This window comes from Wasmannia auropunctata, unplaced genomic scaffold, assembly GCF_000956235.1.
Source record: "Wasmannia auropunctata unplaced genomic scaffold, wasmannia.A_1.0 LD336085.1, whole genome shotgun sequence".
In the NCBI taxonomy this organism is placed as follows: domain Eukaryota; kingdom Metazoa; phylum Arthropoda; class Insecta; order Hymenoptera; family Formicidae; genus Wasmannia; species Wasmannia auropunctata.
In genome coordinates this window covers 2,449,454-2,466,985 of record NW_012026805.1, presented here as the reverse complement: position 1 = coordinate 2,466,985, position 17,532 = coordinate 2,449,454, and the positions used below count along the sequence as shown (strand labels likewise).

Below are 17,532 nucleotides of genomic sequence, written 5' to 3'. Positions count from 1 at the left end.
ACGTTTTATAACAATGCCTATCATTTTTAACTTTTCAACAAATTATTTTGATTATTAAACAAAAATTATTTTCAGATCTGTATTTAGCAAAATTTTTAAATCTTTCAACAAAATCGTTCTTTCTGTGTACTATCGCGAGTAAAATCGAAACGCGCTGGAAGGTCTAAACATTTTGCTGGATACAGTTCTGAAAATAATTATTTTGATATTTTAGCGACCCAGTTTGACTTTTCGACAAAATTATTTTGATTGTACAACAAAAATTATTTTGAGATCCTGAATCCATTACACTGAAAAAAATTTTGCAATTATAGCGAGAATTATTTAGCGCTACGCATACCTAAGTATTTATTATTTAGGAATATTTATTGTACTTTTGCTGTATTTTAATAATTTTCCGATTTTACTAGCCTCTCTCTCCGTCTTGATCGCATTCGTTATTTTTGCGCCCGAAGTACTCGCGCGCACGGAAAGAACGATATTGCTGAAAGGTCTAAAAATTTTGCTGAATACAAATCTCAAAGTAATTTTTTTGTTGAATCATTAAAATAACTTGTTGGAATGTCAACCTTTAAACCACCACGTCCAAAAAAATCACACTAACCATAATGTCGATCTGACAGACCACTATTATGCTCCCGCTAATTTTATAAGTTAATTATGATAAAAATGTATGTTTTCTGAATACTTGTTGACGGGCAAAAAGAAAAATGTGTTTTACTGTGAGGGTTAACAAAAAAATCTCGTATACAATAGAAATAAAATATATTTAAATGGTGGACAAATAAGAAAATTGTTGACAAGTAAAGTTTCAATAGCGGTCAAAGAAACCGATATAGTGATTTAAAGGTTTAAAACTGATAAGCATTGCTATGAAACGTTTTGATATTCTAGCAATCATATTGACTTTCGCACAAAATAATTTTGATTATTGAACAGAAATCATTTTCAGATCTGGATTCAGCAAAATTGTTCTTTCCGTGCGGTATTGTCGAACAAGAGATTCGCGATTTCCCGTGTCTAGTGGCAGGACTCGTCGCAGACCGTAAAATAGGTATGCAAATATTCCGTCTTCCGGCCACGGATTTCCCCCTCCCCCCTCCATTTCTTTCCGTGGGACATCTCTTGCAGCCTTCAAGCGGGTGAGAAACGCGACGTTTTACGACGATGCAGCGCGACGGCGAGTCTCCGCGAACGAGAGCGGGCTGCAACAGCGAGTTGCCGCGGCTCATTTACGAGTGGTTTAGCGGGAAATCCCACGGAAATCCACCGCCGCATGCAGGCGGGGGGCGGGGGCGGGGAAGGGCTGACGGGCGGCGTAACGGCGGAGGATACCCGTTATAAACGCTTAACCGCATCGCCCGCGGCGGATTTAGCGTCGGGTTGTTTCCCTCGCGCGGCGATCCAGCGCGTTTATGGGAGGAACTTTTCGTCCGACATTCGACGGAGAGAATCCCGCGGTGTCTCTCCTGCACGCAGATGAGTATTATATATAGGTAGTCGACGCAAAGTGACGTCGTAATTGTAGGGACTGCGACTGTTAGTCGGGGGAAGATTGTAAATCGGAAGCGAGAGAAAAGTGAATTTCCGCGAAATGGGACTGGCGGCACTCGAAGCGAGCGCAGCAGCAGCGGCGGTAATCCGATAAGAATGCAATTTATCTTTCGTTCGACGGGGGAGCTTTATAACGCGCGGAGGCGTGTCGATTTATATGTCTCGCGCGAAGATATTCTATAATAATCACTCGAGTAGAGCCGTATTATTATAGTATAGGCCACATGTCCTCCCCTCTCATCGAGATATCTCACGATGTGTCACGCCGCGTATGTAACAGCTCGTGCAACAATGCTATTTAAATTGTGAATTTACGTGATAATGTCACCTCGTACTTTCCAGTATTTTATAAGAGAAAATTAATATTTCGCCGTTACGTCCCTCCTCCCCCCCGCCCCGTAGAGGGGAATATAATTTATAATTACTCTCGTCGGGATAAATGCATTTGTGCTTCTGTTCGCAGAGAAACAGCTGCGCGAAATTAAAATTAAACGCCAAATGGTCAGCGAACCGAAAGTTCATTTTATATACCTACGCGTTGCGAACGGTGATCGCAAAAAAAACGGCGATCCGCGATCATCACCGTTCCTCCCGCCCCGCCGAACAATTCGGTTCGCCGTTGCAATTGGGCGACGCGACGCGTCGCGACGCGGGTGGGGAGGGGGACTGCGCGTCGCCGCGCGTCACGCGTCGTCCGACCGTCTCAGCGTGAATCTGTCTTCGCGCGCGAGAGGCGTCGCGACGCCTCACCCCCGCCCGCCCTCTCTCCTACGGAAAATAGAGAGGGAGAGGAGCGCGCGCGAGGAGGGATGGTGGGCGCGCGGCCCTCCCCCCCTCCTCCCCTCCCCGGGTGGAGGGTGAGAAAGACGCGGGGACCTCCGCCGTCATACACGCACAGGGGCGCCGACGCACACACACACGCACACGTATAAAGGCCGGCGTCGCGACGCTCCCGCCGTCATTCCCGCGCGTAGACACCGAAGAGTATATCTCGCGGGTATCCCCGGACGTCGGACGTCGTCGTCGTCGTCGTCGTCGTCGTCGGTGACTTTACGGAGTGGAAGTCGACCCGCGTCGCATCCTCGCAGTCTGCAGCCACGTGAGAAGAACGTACATAGGGCCGCTCTCGTCGCCGCGTAAAAAAAAAACGAAAGTTTCTCATCTCGCCCCCTCTGCTGGCAAGAGGAGACCGGACGTTTCCTGTCTTTTAACGGTCCAAGAAGATATCTCTCCCTCCTCTCTCCCCCCCGTCCCCCCATTCCCCCCGTGTGTCGCGCACCTCGTCTCTCACCTGCAGAATCGCAGGATTGCAAAGCCGGCAAAGTCTGACACAGCAACAGGTGAGCAATTCGTCTTACGAGACGCGTTTCTGCACGAGCTGTTCTTCCCCTTTTTATACGCCCTCATCTTCCTTCCTGTGTTTCAAGGTATACACGCTTACCTCGTGATCGTAGTTTTTGTAATTCAGTGAAAAATTCGGGATCTTCTTTACACCCCCGCGATTTAATTGCTGCGAGTCGATCGACTTTGGAGCTTTACTTATGTTCCACTACTTGTTTACCGCGTCGCACTTGCTTTACTAGGTCGCAAACTGAAAGATGAGAAAACTTTACTTCGAGTGATAATGCATCATAGATTACGATCGAGCGTGTACATTGATATAATGGAATGGCGTGTAAACGTGCGTAAACGTGAAAAGAGCCTGGTTAAATGCCGCAAAGTTATCATATCTATTCACATATATATAGGTATACGGTATTTTTTTTAAATGCTTTCTTTCAATTGTATATAGAACAGCTATTTTAAATAATAGCAGATCTATGTCTGGGGTACTTTGTGATACGCTCTTTCCTTTAGCTACTTAATTTTGTGCTACATACTTTGATACGCTTTTTCCTTTCTCCCTTTAATTTTCTATATGATATGCGCGTGACGTATAAAGAGATTGCGGTTCCAGACTCCATTGCGGTTCGTCCTCTGTTTCATTATTTTTCAATAACAACTCTTTTTAATTCTCTACAAGCTGATTACATATTTCAATCGGTATGTGATCTTTTTCATACAAAGAGAGAGTCACTATCAGCAACATGTTATTTTTCTAAAATTTTTTAAAGAGAGAGCTGATTGATTTGATAGGTATAGTATATTTGTTACAAATATCTATTAAAATCTAGTAAGAAAAATAATTATTTTTAAAAATTATCAAAGATTTTTAGAGGTTACAGCTAATAAGTTGTATTAAAAATTCTTAATAAGCGATTCTTTCTCCTCCTTTCTTTTTAACTCATTAACTCATACTTCATTTAACTCGTCCTTGCGAGCGCTTCTTTAAAGGTAGTAGCAACAGGTGAGAATGTGTTTTAAGGACAAAGCTGTTTCTCGACGTATCTCTACTTTTTCTCTTCATTATAATTACGGTAATTTTATACGTGGAATAAATTACAACGTTAGTTACGTATCGTTATTTAAAAGGTTTCTCGGATAATATAATAAAATATAAATACTTTTAAAACTTCATTATTAAGATGCGTTAAGGAAAAATTTGCAGATACGTACAATAAAGAAATACGCATGAAGGATGAACTTACAGTATAGTTTTTGACTGATAGCAGATAACAAATGATAGGAATGAGAAATTAAAAATGGTAGCATAACGCGGCCACCACGTTGCGTATTCTTATTGCGTTTCATTTTTCATAAACCTTGCTAGGTTAATATTCTCTTGTAATTTATTATTTTCGTGAAATATTGTATTGTCAAAATGTTGAAGCTAAAATGTTATTTTATTATGACATGCGCTAAATTCTAAGGCAAAATTATAATATTGGAAATATACTTTGACGAAACGTTAAGCAAAAGCAATTGTTCAAAAATTTGATAGACCTTTGTTTTGTCTTATTTCTATTCAATCTATAAAAATTAATTAAGTGATTAAACATTTATACATATTATATATAGATAAATTTATATGTATATACATGTGCATATAAATATTTATTAATTTAATACCCTTAAAATTATATTTTTATTTTGTTTTACTGTTTATCGAATATATTTAATATTAAAAATTGTACATATTATATACATATAACAGCGCGTTCTTTTATAAGCTTAGAATTTGCTCGACTGAAATATTGCGTAAGCTACTCATCGTGGGCGGCACGAAAGATGACTGTCAAAAATATACAAAGACAAGCATTCTAGATCCATCTTAATCTATCCCCTCTGTGCATATTTTTATATTTTTTGCAAAACATGTTATATTACATTTTTTATCGCCTCTTTCTGTTAGAAATTGCGAAAATTCAAAAAAATCAGGAAATAGGGCGCGCGCCATTGACGTCATTTATTTTTACCTGTAAAAAGATTACAAATGGAAATTTGTTCGTACAGTTGTTTTAGAAATGTCGCATAAATCTCTCCAGAGAATAAAGAATACATTAATGAGATTCGATTGAAAGGTCACGCGAATTTCGAGAAGCAAAGAATGAGAAATTTCGATTGGTCGCGCACGATCGAGCTCCGGAATTCGGAGCTCGGCCGACGCGCGACGGGAGATTGCGATCGCGCGTACATAGGTATGAATAAATCTCAATTTTTCGATCAATTTCACAGTGTAGCTATACGTTATTGCGTTTGCTGCAATTTTTAAGATTGCCAAAGAAACCGATCCCTCTCTCTCTCTCTCTCTCTCTCTCTCTCTCTCTCTCTCCTTTCCAACGAATGAAACCCAACGCGCTTTTGCGCGCGCGATACTTTAATGTATCGGGCCCTTCTCACCGGGGGGAAAATGAACTCCCCGACTGAATGCCGACACCTGAGTAATGGAGAGCTTACACCTTATAACGGCAGAGAATTGAAGATTAAGTTATACCGCGCTATTGTCACGCGTATTTCGCGCGACAGAATGAATGATCGTCGTGTTTCTATGAAGGCGAAGTCAACTGAACAACACGCGCGTTGTCGCGCATTATAACGTGACATTGTCTCGGGAAACACTCTCTGGAAGATGAAGACGCGGCGTAACTTTTGTGATTATTAAATTCGACGTTATACATTCGGGATGTTCGTCAATTTTCTCACCGACGTAAAGATAGATAGATATGTACACACACACACACACACATATACATATATATATATATGCTCGGAAAGTTTAAAATGGATATGAGAACGTGGGAAGTTTGCGTCAAATACTTCGTCTTTCTTCGCGAATACTATAATGACGCATTCTTATAGAATCTCTTTCACCTTGAGATTCGTCTTTTGTATAGAAATTATTATGTATTAAAGTGAAAAAAAAAGAAAATAATCAGCAGGTATTTTATTTAAATTTTATATGCTGTTATCTTTCTTCCTGGAAACGCCGGCGCGAAAGCATAATGAAACATAGTAGTCGCAAAAGCGCTGCGACAATGAGACTGCAGCAGTTCCTTATTATGCACATAATTGTTTCGCTATCGTGATGAAGAGCATTAACTTCTAATAAGACCCCGGGGATACAAGTTGTTCACTCAAAGTGCTGTCGTCTCTTTATGAATAGCGGAGTGTTTCCTTACTCGCGCGCGAATAAAACCGGCGAATTTCAGAAAAAAAAAAAGAAAAGTTTATGCAAAACACAGGACTGTATATAACATGCACACAGTCTTGCGACGAACAATCCGCACGACGCACGCAGATTGTAATTTTAGCGAGGAAGAGAGAGAGAGAGAGAGAGAGAGGAGGGGGGGGGGCAGAAAGAAGAAGGGAAGCCTTTCTTTCCAAGCCGCAGGAAAAGAATGGACCGCAGAGGCTGGTCAGTTATAAAATTAACGCTGGAAAAACGGACGTCGGTGCGAGAGATGGGCGCAATCTCTGCAGGGTGCGTGCGTTTAATGGGTGCGTCCGGCGCGGCGGGAGCGGGGGCGAGATGGGGGGAAAAAATGTGAGAAAGGGAGGAAAAAGAAAGGAGAAACCGTGCGCCGTTAGACGCCGGTTATTGGATCGCCGTTATTGCCGGACTTGTTTGTCTCGCTCATAAGTCGCTACTTGCCTTGTTCCGCGCCGTTTATTAGCTCGCCTCGGGGCTGACGCATTATTTTGTACGAGTGAAATCCGAAACTGCCGCGCTTACCGGGTCGTCGCACGAGAAAGAACGCGCGACTCTCAGCAGTAATCAGTTTAGCAGCAACGGCAGCGGCAGCAGCAGCAGCAACGGCAGCAACAGCAGCGGCAGCGGCAGCGGCTGTTGCTGCTACGATGAAGTGTATACATTCTTGTAAAGTTCACTGCCGCGTTTAAAGCGCGACATTTTACGATATCTGCTGCTGGCAAAAGGGGTGCAGCCAGAGAGGCAATTGATTAAGAATTTAATATTTAACCCTTCATGGTCGCACTTCATAATAAATAGTTACACGATGGTCATACTGGGACAAAATGATCCGAGCCGTTTTTTTAAAGTGTTATCAAATCAACAGTATTAGTTCCATTAACTTTAAAAAATTACAGTATATAATCTCAACACAGAAAGAAGGATTTGTTGAAAGGTCTAAAAATTTTGCTAAAAACAAATCTGAGAATAATTTTTTGTTGAATCATCATAATAATTTGTTGGAATGTTAAAACTGATAAGCATTGCTATAAAGCGTTTCGATATTTTAGCAATCATTTTAACTTTTGCACAAAATTATTTTGATTATTCAACAAAAATTATTTTCAGATCTAGATTCAGCAAAATTGTTCTTTTCGTGAACCTTTTAAGAAAATAGAACAATAGCGTTTTAGTGAAAAATTTAATCTTAACAAAATATAATAAAAAATAATAGGTCAAAACCGAGCATAAAAGGATGGTCAATAAATCAAATTAAATCATGCAAAAGTCATGTTAAAAACATATATTCAATAATATTCGAATGTATTCAATAAAGTCGAAACTTGTTCGAATATTATTGAATACATGCTTTTTGTATTTTGTTATTACAATTACGAGCCTATAATCATAATTGAGTATTAATCTTAACATTTAACAAAAAAATTTGTAAACGTGTTAACTTCGGAAAAATAAGTTTGTTTTACTTAAAAAATCATAACTTTATTAATTTTTAATTTTTTTTAAATAAAATTTTAGCCTAATACTCTTGAGATTATGTATTTTTATTGAATCGAACTAATAACAACTGTAAATTACTTTTTAAAAACAAAAATCTATAACTATAACTAATTATACTTTTACTTACAAAGCAACTTTCTCAATTCTGCATTATTTAGTGTATGAGTATTTGTTCGTGTATGGTTTTACAGTCCTTCCTAAGCCAGGAAGGTTCTGAATGTAGTCCGTAACTGTGTATGGCTTTATAGCCCTTCCTAAGTCAGGAAGGTTCTGAAATCTAGCGTAAAAGATTATGCTCATTTTGACCCAGTATGATCAGGAAGGGTTAATTATGTTAGAAATTTAATTCATTGTTTGTGATATTTCTTCTTCTTCTTTATTCCTTTTAAAATAGTCCCTAATCCCTATCATTGAGCCTGTGATTTGGCCAATAGACTACACATAATGCACGTGTTAAAAACCACGGCCGCAGACGAATTCACATAGTTTTCTCAATCCGGATTCAGATAGTTATACAGATATTCGTGCTGCCAACAGCCGGATTGTTGGCAGCACGAATTGTGTTATTTGCGGTACGTAATTTGAGGAGAGTGCGCCGAGAAATGAGACAGAGGGAGAAAATCAACGTTTCAACCTGAATCGTGTTCGTCATCCTCCTACATATCGCGTATCTCTTCGCGCTTTCGTAAAGTTCCTGCAGTAATTCAGAAAATTGTCACACACGCAACGCGTTCATTATATTCGAAGACATCTGTACATCATGCATCTTCGGAAATTTTTCAATTATTATATCTACCGCAACACGCTACACGCGTGTTTTTCCTCGCAGCATCGCACGTATATATACCGGCTTCTTTGTTGACAATAATGGTACGAGGTAAATAAGGGGAGTGTATAGGGATACACCCTCGGTACAGTCCCGGATATATATAGAGGACACAATATGCGAGCGCGCGCGAGAGAAAGAACAAAGTAACGTATATGTCGGTGTGTATCTCGCACCTATGTATTTTCCTTACCGCAAGATTTTATACGTCGCTTGCATGCGCCACGCGTAAAGCGCGTCTTCTTCCGCGCGGTTGCACGCCCGGGGCCGGCCGGCCGCCGGCGAAATAACGGCTCCGTCATTAATTTCGTTTGCACTGTGTCGTTAGCGTAATTGCGTCTTTAATTACGGCCGTAACTCATGACTGTGCCTTTGACGGTTTCTCGATGAGGCATTAAATGCCTCGTGTCTCGCCTCTTGTTTTATCGCGACGTCGCCCGCGTCTACTTCCTACGTTTCTTTGCACTATGTTAATTAGTGGTTCGCCGGACGATAATACGGCCGGGCAGAGCCTTCATCGAGGCGGACAGTCACGTGCATTCGATCGGATTTCCCCTCGTTCGTGCCTTTTTTCATTTTAGACACGAGCGGTGGCAATACACCGACGTAAATTTAACGTTTAGATTTATATATCGCGTTACGCGGAAAGGGTCACGCGCGGAAGGAACGATTTCGAGCCGAGGGATCCTCGAGTCCAGCAGCTGGATGCAGATCTGAAAGATAATTCGGTTGAACCATTAAAATAATGATATTGGAAATTCAAACTGTGCTAAAATGTCAAAATTTTCGCGACATTGCTCATCAATACATATTGAGTTTCCAATTATTTTAATGATCCAATAAAATTATTTTCAGTTCTGCAATCAGCTAAATTTTATATATTGTATAATACACTTCTCAACAAAATTAAAAAGCATCACTTACTCTACCCTCCAAAAATAAGCATTTTACAGCTTGAAATCTCTACTTTTCAAATCGACACTATTAGAAAACGATCCTACTGATCTCTCATGGAATTGCACGAATAGAGAAGGAGACCCGACGAATCTCAAAACTTTTTACGAACTTTGACAAGTTCCATGGCGCGAATTAAAAATCGCATACAAATGCAGTTTGCCAGCTTTCGAAAGAGTGAATTTTTACCTTTAATTTCTTTTTTTGTTGAGCGTTGTACGATTTTTCTTCATCGAGTTATTCAACATTGAAGCAAAAAGGACCATTTTTGCTTCAATATTGAATAACTCGATAGAAAAAAATCGTATCGCTCAACAAAAATAGAAATTAAAGGTAAAGATTTTTTTCACCGAGTTATTCAACATTGAAGCAAAAATGGTCCTTTTTGCTTCAATGTTGAATAACTCGGTGAAAAAAAAATCGTACAACGCTCAACAAAAAAGCAAACTATAGGTAAAGATTCACTCTTTCGAAAGCAGTGAACTGCATTTGTGTGCGATTTTTAGTTTATGCCATAAAAACCTTTTAAATTTAGTACAAATTTTTGGAGATTTAACGTATTTTCGTTTGTATCTGTGTAATTCCTTAAAAGGATCAGTAGGCTCGTTTTCTAAAGTGTCGATTTGAAAAGTAGAGATTTCAAGCTGTAAAAAGCTTTTTCGAACATCTCAATACGATCATTTTTGATGTAGTTACATTCTTTTAAATTTTGCCTATTTTTGGGGGATAGAGTAAGTGATGCTTTAATTTTGTTGAGAAGTGTATTTCAGCAAAATCGTTCTTTTCGTGAAGAAAATAGACGTGTATGCGTATGAAAAAAATGGACTTGAGGCAATAAAAATTACACCCCTTCATCCGTTTATTCCCTCATTTTTCTCGCAATGCGTGTTTTCAATAAAAACGAGGAGACAATTAACAACGAAAGCAGATACACCGCGCACACACAGCCGTATTACCATTTACTATACCACTTTGCGTCCACCGCTGATAACCATCGCAGCGGCAGAATTACTTATTACACCGCAGTATAAGTATATAAAATGCGATCTCTCTCCCGCCGATACATGTAGAGCGCGCGAGTATAGAGAGCGACGGCGATTAAAATCAGCGGTCACACCCCGTGGGACGTGTTCGGCACACACGTGTAAATGCAAATCGATAAAACCAGGAAAATTGTCACACTTCTCAAAGGGGGGCATTATACACACGAAAGCGCCGCGGAATTGTATTGTGGGAGTTCCGCAAAAATAATCTGCGTTACGCGATCTGTGCTAATTGCGGGCGAGAACGCACGGTGGATTGCAAATGGAAAATCGCGGCGCGAAAATTAATCAGCCCTTTCAATCTGCTCGATAATTATCTCTCTCTCGCGCGAGATGAAATATCCGATGGTGTTTTAAAGGGCGAATATCGAAGGAGGGGGGGAGAGGGGTGGAAAAGAGATTTAATTTCGTCCCTCCGCTATCGCGCGCTGGTAAAAGGAACCGCGTCTAAGCGACATTAATCCAATTTTCGCGCCCAAAGTGGAAACTTGTTCCCGCGGTTACGCGACAAGATTGACGATAATGTTATCGTTTCGAACGTGGTTATCATTTTTCGAAGAGGCGCCCCGGAGGGGCCCGCGGAACACGCTCTGCACAGCGTCTAGCTGTCGCCTCGTCGGCGGCGCCTCCTCACCCTTGCCATTGTCGTGTATGACGTGTGTAATGTTAGACGCGTGCATAAAGTAAACACACACGCGCAGCTGGTGGGCGCGCGCTATCGGCGCGAAGCTATAGTAACGAGTCGTTTATCGAAAACGGAAGACGCGAAATCGCGTTTCACATACAGAGACGCGAAAAGATCGGTTACCAATAATATCGGCCGTTTACGATCTCGAGATAGACCCACTGAATGCGCCTGAGCAATCCTAGGTAGAACACGCGGAAGTAAATAATGTCATAATGACGTCAATTCTTACATTATTTGTGACTTACAAGTGATAAAGTCATAATGACATCCTTATAATGTCATGTGACTTTATAATGATGCACGGAAAAAAAAATTACTGTTGTCACAACGTAATAATTGTGATAATTTTCGCCTATTAATTCAAAAGGGTTGTATAAGGAAATAAAATACTTTGGAATTGGCTTACATAGTTAACTGAACTCTCAATCTCAATGTTGTAACGTGCAACTATATTATATATATCTCTCAATCACTACTATTTGTTGTGCCGACCACATTGGAAAGATAACAATAATGCTTCGGTGTGGCAACCACATATATGAAGGATATTCTAACCGAATGTTATTTATCTCAAGCATTATGGCATTTATGAGAACCGTATTGATGAGCATACCTTAACAAATGTACACGGAAAGAACGATTTTGTTATAAGGTCTAAAAATTTTGCTAAATACAGATCTGAAAATAATTTTTTGTTAAATCATCAAAATAATTTGTTGAAGTGTTAAAACTGATAAGTATTGCTATAAAACGTTTTAATATTCTAGCAATCATTTTGACTTTCGCACAAAATTATATTGATTATTAAACAAAAATTATTTTCAGATCTGGATTCAGCAAAATTGTTCTTTCCGTATATATATGCCATATATGTATATAACATCAATATGATTAAAATTCACATGCATTTCTTTTTCAAATATAGAGAATATTGTTGTAACATTCATAATAATTTTTTCCGTGTATCATTATGATTTTTGTGTTCTATTTGGGATATTATGTATTTGGGTAAGATAGTCAATCTCGTTGACAATTTGGCGGTGCTTTTAAAATTGTCAACATGACTAAACGCATGCATCATCGATCGTAATACAATCATCTACATCGGTCAAAAGTATTTGCCCAACTTGATTTTTGTTACTTTTCCTATATGCTTAAATTTCGTTCTGATTTTACTACAGTTGAATCTCGATAACTCGAATCTCAAGGAGAAAGAAAAATCCTTCGAGTTATAGAGTTTTCGACTTATCGAAATTCGAGTAAAAGAGGGTTAACATATGAAAATTTGACTTATGGAGGCTTCGTATGAAAATTTATAAATTTCCGATTATAATGGCTTTAAAACGAAAAGAAATCAATATTTGACAGAATTATTTATTGCATGCATATAATAAATGTAATCATAAAACAAAATACCAGGCTATTATTTACAGTTATACACATAGCTACAACTTCGAATTATTAAAAGGCAGCGACAACAGAAGTTCGACTTATAGAGGTGAACTTCGATTTGCAGAGATCTAGCTACTTTAAATTCGAGAGGTAAAATATTACATTTTAATATTTGACAAATAATTTGAGTTAAAGTAGGTTTTATTTCAATTTATAAAGATTTAACAGTGGAACGGGAGGGAATGAACAAAATGTTCATTTTATAGAAGTTTTTGAGTTGTAGAGGTTCGACTGTATTTTCTCTTTACATGTGTAGAATGCAAAATTCTGAGCACAGTCGAACATTATTAAACCTAATATCTAAAATCTAAAAGATTATGAAAGAAGATTGAAATTCACTCTTCTTCTTTTAATTACGGAAGACAGAGTGGGCAAATATTTTTGAGCGAGACTGTATTTGTAAGTTATAAGTTTTAGCAAATATCGGTGAGGCGTGCTAGAAATTAATCGAAGAATAATCTTTGCAATTAATTAACATCCCTCGAGTTATAAAAATTTACGAGAAATTCTTGATTTGCGTTCGCTTAAAATTGAAAAACAATTGAGGCGTCTATGTTTCTGCTAAGAAAATAATTGACTCACGCGTACGCAAAGGATATGCGTGAAAAGAATACCAAATAGCTGCATCCATCGATCAAAGAAATCATTTTCGTTTTTTTTCACTCTGCATAAACCGTTTACTATTAATGCGAACTGCAGGGCAATTTGTTCCGATACGCTTGCAATCTCCGGCGTTCAAAGGTGTCTTAATGCACATATATGAAAGATCCCACTTCGTAAAGAGCCACAGCGTTCTCTCACGTGTGTGCATCGCGCCGTATTTAATGGCATTGCAAGCTAATGAAAAAGTTTCGCGTATAGCTTCGGTTCGTGCATGCAGGCTTCGCTCTTAAAATAATCTCGTTTATTGCGAAATGGATCATTATAATATTCGAACACTCGTCAAAACACGCGATAAAAAGGAATATTAATAATCACTGTGATAATCGAAATAACAGTTCATCTGGATGTTAACTTCTCAATCTAATAGATCTCCTTTTATAGATTTTACAATTAATGTACACACGTACGGAAGATCTGAATCGCTTTGCAAAAATATACGTATAATTTTAGCTTCATAAATTCTTTAGTAATTAGTTTCTCGGGCAGTTAAACTTGGACACCGAAAACCCTTCAACTTGCATATTTAAAGAAATTGCCAAATAAGATAATTGTCAAAGAAATTGTCAAATAAGATAATTGTCAAAGAAATTGTCGAATTTGTCTTCTGCCCTGAACTGCTCCATTAGCGACGGAAAATGGCAAACTGTCAGGATATATAAGACGGATGAGTAAATAAGTGTATCCGCTTCGAATTTCAATTTGCGAAACATGCACGAAAAGAATCATTTTGCTAGACCGAGATCTGAAAATAATTTCTGTTCAATAATCAAAATAATTTTGTGGGAAAGTCAAAGTGATTGCTAGAATATCAAAACATTTTATAGCAATGCATATCATTTTTAACTTTCTAAGAAATTATTTTAATGATTCAACAAGAATCATTTTCAGATTTGTATTTAGCAAAATTTTTAGATTTTTTAACAAAATCGTTTTTTTCGTGTGTATCGATTCAAGGAAAAGTTACGTTAATTTCATTGCTGCACGGAACAATTTTGCTGGATTCAGATCTGAAAATAACTATTGTTCAATAATCAAAATAATTTTGTGTGAAAGTCAAAATGATTGCTAGAGTATCAAAATGTTTTATAGCAAATGCTTATCATTTTTAACATTCCAACAAAATTTTGTTATTCAACAAGAATTAATTTTTAGATCTTTCGACAAAATCGTTCATTTCGTATGTGTATCGATTCAGGGAAAAGTTGCGTTAATTTCGTTGCTGCACGGAAAGAACAATTTTGCTGGACCGAGATCTGAAAATAATTTTTGTTTAATAATAAAAATAATTTTGTGGGAAAGTCAAAATGATTGCTAGAATATCAAAATGTTTTATAGCAATGCATATTATTTTTAACTTTGCAACAAATTATTTTATAATTCAACAGAAATTATTTTCAGATCTGTATTTAGCAAAATTTTTAGACCTTTCAACAAAATTATTTTTTTCGTGTGGATGCGATAGTTCTGGAGAAGACAAGAATATATAGGCACTGCTATACTAGACAGAGAGAAACCGAAGAAGAAAGAGAGAAAGAGAGAGAGAGAGAGGGGGGGGGGTGAGGGGACAGAGAAGGTGAGAAGATGTGGTAGATTGATATCCCACTGGAATGGGGCAAAAGGGCTCTCTGCCCTTGTAATCGGATGACTGCATCCTCCTAGACTTCCGGCTCCCGGCATTTACTTGTATGCATTCCTTTTCGTGCGCACACGTGTGGCAGAATTCCAAGAATTCGGCTGACTTCTCGGACAGATGTCATTCTTGCAATTTAAGTGGATTAAGGTAATTCATACGAGTTGATTTCCATTTGTAAAATAAAAAGGAATAAAAATAACAAATGAACGACAGAACGAAAAGAGTTAGTTTCGTTTATCAGATTCGATTGTTTTAACGTTAAATTCAATCAATAACGTCTTAGACTGCTTGAGAGACAAAAATAAGCATAATGTTTAGTCCATTATAGAATTTACATTTTATATAAAATTTACATTTTAACGAACGCGCGTACACTTGTACACCGCGACAGTAGAAGAAATGAAGTAGCGCGACGGTAATGAGAGGAAACGTAAATTAATGTAAATTAATGGAACAAAGAAAGTAATACTCGTATTATCCGAAAGAAATATTATTCCATTTTTTACTTTTCGTTTTATTTTTAACACTCCGATTATGATGCTAATTTGAAAGCAGCAAATGAGATTATTACGAAAACATAAGTATCTGATTTCAAGGCAATTTTTCATAAAAGCGCACGCAAACATCGTCACAGCACACAAATTTTTCTTCAAACGTTTGCATTTACGAGACTGCATTTACGAGATTTCTATCGCATTTTTCAACGCGCAAGAGTAGCTTTATAATGTGTGTTTAATGAGAACACTTGTATGTTTTCGTAAGTACTGGATTTATTATTAAGACGTAATTGAGGAAGTAAAATGGAGAATAAGACGTAGCGGTAGCGTTTGAAGAAGACGAATCTTTGAATGTGACTTTCCTCTTTCCTTCCGCGCGATAACCTGAAAGGAAAGGCAGAGGGAGGCAAAATTGAAGAAAATTGCGGGACGACCTGTATGAGTTTCCCCTTGCTCGCAGTCGATTGAAATAAACGCGAGTTTCTTTTTAACCTTCGATATTTTATAAAGAAACAAAACGCTGAAATCGTTTATCCGCTAGCAAAAATATTCCGAGTTTCGATGTTTGTTTTATATGCCGCACGGTTCTTTTAACGCGATTTTTGGCACACTACGATTTTTAACGCGCTTACAAGGGCCATCCATCCTTAAAAAAATATACAAAACGCATGCACATGTCACTCATGGGGATGTGTAATTGAATCAGACATTTAAAAAAAAAGGGATGAAAGAACGATACTTGAACTTGTGTTATTTTAATCGACCGAACAACAAATTTTTATACCTACGTAATAATACTTTTTACATAGCGAAACTTATAATATTTAGAAACTTGATTAAAGAAAACATATCCCGGAAACGTAAATGAATAGAATGATGAAGGAGAAATTGTACTCAATATACTTTAATTTGTGATAAATTAGAATTGAGAAAGGATTTTGCCGCGCCGTTATTTGATGCATTATTATTATTATTATTATTTTATCTTGTTATTGATATTATGCCGTGAATACACATTACAATAAAATATATAAAAGTTTTCAGTACTAGACAAACGTATTGATAACAAAGGAAATTCGATGAGAAGTCGCGAATGTGTATTGCAATGTAAATAGAGGTCCGGTATTGAACGCGGTGGTATAATCTCGATTCTTATTGAGAAGAATCAGGCGCGAATGAGGAACATTTCATAAATATTGAGACAAGATTGCCAAGATAATCGCATTGCCAGGGAATAATGAGAATTAAGAGAAAATTTAAAAGGACTGGAATAACGAACGGAGAGGATACTTTTTCGAGGCGTTATACTAGACTTTTATTCATTTAAAAATTCAAAGAATCCAAAGGCTCCAAGATAATAAAGCAAAAGGAAAAAAGAACGCCCATATTGGAACCGACGCAGTAATTAGTGCGTAAAGAATACAAATTTTATTAATAAAATAGAAGCAAATAATGCATACGTTTCGATCCTTGGTCCATTTAAGTGCCGAGAAGGTGTTACATCAAATTATAATAGTTCTTTCGCTGTAGAACGGTTCGCAAATCTAACAGCAAGTCAGGTGCAAGCAAGAAGTACGGATGATATACATAGTTAGAACGCTCGATAATTCGCTTGTCAAATTTCAGAGAGCTTCTCCCGACCGATTATTACGTTGCTGCACTAAGTCAATATAATAAAAATGCGATTAATAAAATAGTGTAAAGCAGTCAACTCAATAAATAATAAAAGGTTAAGATAAAATAGTAAAATAAAATGAATAAATATAAATTAGAAGTCAAAAGATGAAAGTTAATAAATTAAATTGGATGCACATGGAAGAAACAATTTTATTGAAAGGTCAAAAAATTTTGCTAAATACAGATCTGAAAATTTATTCTTGTTGAATTGTCCAAAAATTTTGTTGTAATGTTAAAAGTGATAAGCATTTGCTGTAAAATGTTTTGATATTCTACACGGAAAGAACGATTTTGATGAAAGGTCTAAAAATTTTGCTAAAAACAGATTTGAAAATAATTTTTTATTGAATCATCAAAATAATTTGTTGGAATGTTAAAACTGATAAGCATTGCTATAAAACGTTTTGATATTCTAACAATTATTTTGACTTTCGTACAAAATTATTTTGATTATTAA

General features: G+C 37.5%; 1 protein-coding gene across 1 annotated transcript in view; it reads left to right on the top strand.

Moving 5' to 3' along the window:
- The first annotated feature begins 2,492 nt into the window (after nucleotides 1-2,492).
- Nucleotides 2,493-17,532, top strand: part of LOC105448496 (allatostatins) — a 31,483-nt gene continuing 16,443 nt past the window's right edge. The window contains exon 1 of the mRNA XM_011687127.1: nucleotides 2,493-2,894. The gene's annotated coding sequence lies outside the window, so the exon portion shown is untranslated. The remainder of the gene's footprint in view (nucleotides 2,895-17,532) is intronic.